The sequence below is a fragment of the Leopardus geoffroyi genome, chromosome C2 (assembly GCF_018350155.1).
Source record: "Leopardus geoffroyi isolate Oge1 chromosome C2, O.geoffroyi_Oge1_pat1.0, whole genome shotgun sequence".
Classification (NCBI taxonomy): Eukaryota; Metazoa; Chordata; class Mammalia; order Carnivora; family Felidae; genus Leopardus; species Leopardus geoffroyi.
Genome location: NC_059333.1, coordinates 43,577,893 through 43,581,615, shown reverse-complemented (window position 1 = coordinate 43,581,615; position 3,723 = coordinate 43,577,893).

Sequence of the window (3,723 nt, the reverse complement as noted above, 5' to 3'; positions counted from 1 at the left end):
TCTTGTTTAACCCAGGAAGAGTATGAAGGCCAATGTGACCGGAACTAAAGGAGCAAGGTGGGGAATAGGAGACGAGTTTGGAGAGGTAATGAACACTCAATCATAGAGAGCCTCTTTGAATATTTATGCTTGAGTGATGTAGGACACCGTTGTTGTTTCTGAGGGGAAAAGTAGGATAACAATCTATTTGAAATGTGTTACTCAGGCTGCATTGTTGAGAATAGGCTTAGTGGATCTGGCCAGTCATTTAACTATGGCTCCATAGTCCACGGTTGCATGTAGTTTGCTGTGGAGTTATAATGTCACAGACATTTTCAGAGATAGAGTCAACTTTCACTAATTTATTATGTGAGGCAAACAGAGAGAATAGGAATGAGAGTATGTCTGCAACTGTCTTCACAGATGACAAAAGAAGTCAGTCCAATATAAAATTCGGTTCAAAGGAAACATATGATCACCTCACAAGTCATATTTTTACCTAAAGCTTAGCATAATCTGTACGTTAAAATGAGATTGAAAAGGGTTGAATTCTAATTCACTTTCAGGGGAGATTTTCTATCATTAAGCACTTTGCCGGCAATAAGATTTTGAATAAAAAGAGAAAAATTCAATTCATTTAAAAAAAAAATCAGAGGGTATAAAAATTCATAAACATGTGCAAAAAGACTTCTCTATCCTACCATCTGGGAAATTATAAAGATCATTTTACACAAATTCTATTGCAGGTGGTTGAGCTGAAAACTCTTGACATTCTGATAGTTATAAGAGCAATAAATGGTATATTCACAGGGCTTAGAAAATATGCAGAAATATAAGCATGCCGTTTATTTATAGTCATACTGTAATTTGCTTTAGTGTACAATTATATGAAAACAGATGTTAGAGATTAGTATGTGCTGAAAGAACAAACTTCATCGCATGACAATAATATACGCTTTATTAAAAATAAGAGTTCTGAAATAATATATACAATTGCTATGAATTAATATGGTCCTTTTAATATTAAGCTGTTAATATTCATTGGTTTATAGTTGTTTTCACATTTCTTATTGATTTCCTTTCTGCTTGCACTAAGCCATCTGTTATAAACTTAGATTTATTTAGAAAAACACCTTCTGCTTGGTTAGAGACAATCAGGATTTAGGCTGTAATGGCGTTTCATACCTCTTTTTGATCCCTGTAGAGAAGGAAGTCTCAAGTTGACCTTCATGTACCTATTTAAGGAAGGCTATTATTGAACTGCTGTACTTGATAAGGTGATCTAATTCCACAGGAATAGTAAAACTGAAGAAGAGGGTAATCATATTTGAAAAAGGGTAGGCTTATTCAACCAACAGAAAATAGAGAGGAGCAAAGCAGTATTAGGGATGATGTTCTCATTTAAGATAAGACGAAAAGAGGTTTAAAAATTGACACTGGTTCAAATTACCCCAGAATAAATTTTTTATATTAATTTACTTGTAAACAGAGACAAAACTCCACAATTTCTACCTTACGTTCTTTGTGGTAACTGGTCACATATTGAGCAAGTGACTAATTTATATCACGTTTGAGATTTCTATTAGAATACACAGGCATATATTGTTCATTTATAATATTTAAACTACGACTATAAAATACACATCAATTGGTATTAGTATGAGTTACAATGAGAAATTTTGATTAAGAAACAAAAGTTAGGGGCATCTGGCTGGGTCAGTTGGTGGAGCAGGCATCTGTTGATTTCAGGGGTTGTGAATTCAAGCCCCATGTTGCGTGTTGAGATACTTAAAAATAAAATCTTTAAAAAAAAAAAGAAATAAAGGGAAGTGTAATGTTTTTCCTTCCACAATCTCCATTTAATTATATGCATTTGATTTCCAAACAGAGTGCCAAGACCATAGAAAAACTTATAATTGAAATGATAGACTTAACAGAGAACACTAGAGAGCTTCCAGAAGTTTAAAAAATCTTCAATTAGAATGCTAAAGCTAGTTAGTTCAAATGCAGAGTGTTCCAATCTTCTCAAGAAACCGTTTCCTTCATACCTGTGACCAATAATAACCCACAAGATATAAGCTTTCATCCTTAACTAACCTATCTCTTAAAATTACCTATATTCATTGAATAAACGCCAACTAAGGTAACAGTTTTGTGGTAGATTGAGATAACGACAAAAAGTAATGAATATTTCCTTCCTTCCAAGAAATATTCTCCAGGAAACCTGCAAGTGTTTTTGCATCCTCTTGGAGGTAAGTACAACATAGTATGATAGTAAAAAGGAAAAGTAGGTTAAGAAGTGTTTTGTTTTGTTTCTTTTCTCTTTTGGTGGGGTTTAGCAATTAATTGATTGTTGGCAACTTGACCAGAGAATCGTTGCTGAATTGCTGGACTTAACCTTAGATTATATTAAATGGAGCAGGCTGAGATAACCAAGACATTGAAAGAAATGAGATAAAAATGAGACCGTCCCAGGAAGGAATAATGAGTTAATTGGCAGAAATCTTAAAATCCTAAAGGGACCAAAAGTTCTCATTGTAATGCTAAGGCAAATAGTTTGGGGGGAAAAAAAACCTTTTGCATAAATTCTCATTCAACTAGTTAAGAGTTTAAAGAGAAATGTTCATCGGAGCTCCTGGGTGGCTCAGTTGGTTAAGCATTGGACTTCCGCTCAGGTCATGATCTCAAGGTTCCTGGGCCACATCGGGCTCTGTCCTGACAGCTCGGAACCTGGAGCCTGCTTCGGATTCTGTGTCTCCCTCTCTCTCCCTCTGCCCCTCCCCTGCAAGTGCTCTGTCTCTCTCTCAAAAATAAATAAACAAGCATTAAAAAAAAAAAAAAAGAAATTGTTCCTTGTTATTTTTCTAATACATACGCATATAATATAAACAGATAAACTAATTTCAGAAGAATTTTTATTTTAGTGACATTTATATTTAAGTATTACAAATACATTTATTTAATATGGTGGCTTTTATTGATTATTGCAGGTCTGAATACTCCTAGACTTCATCCAGCCTGCACTATTCTGAAATCACTTCAATGGTCAGATCCATAAGTTGTTAATAAGTAGGCCCTCAGTCATCACCTTATCCCACATTCAATAATACCTATTAATTTAAAAAAAAATGCAAAACTTGGGAATAAAGGGGGAAAATGATTGCATTTCCCTTCAAAATCATGCTAGAACATCACCTAACAAAATCACCTCAGAGTTAATTGTCTAGAAGAACCTAATTTTGTTTGACTTGTATTTGCTATTGATTGGAAACCAAACTCTAGTGGTTAATTTGTAGACAATCAATCATGTGAAAATGATTCCTCATCTGGCGAAGTTATTTCCAAAGGTTACGATTTAATTCTCTTTGAGGATACAGACCAGTTTTGTATGTCAGTGAGCAATCTTATTCTGTCATCCTTTGCTCTTTATTTATATCTTTTTTGAACCAAGGTTTTTGCCATTCTGATTCCATGCTTAACAGGTTTAGTAGAATTTAGTCATATAGTAAGTATTTATATAAAAATCATATTTTGAACATTTTGAGAATTTAGTTTTTTTATACCTGGGACAGTCCAAGGGGACACTTAGCATGTGATATTACCTTCTGATGGGCCCTATGATCACAAGTTATAACTATTTTACTTTACCCATCATTCATATATAGATAGATATAGATATAGATATAGATATAGATATAGATATAGATATTAGTTTTCTATTGCTACATAAAAATTACCACAATC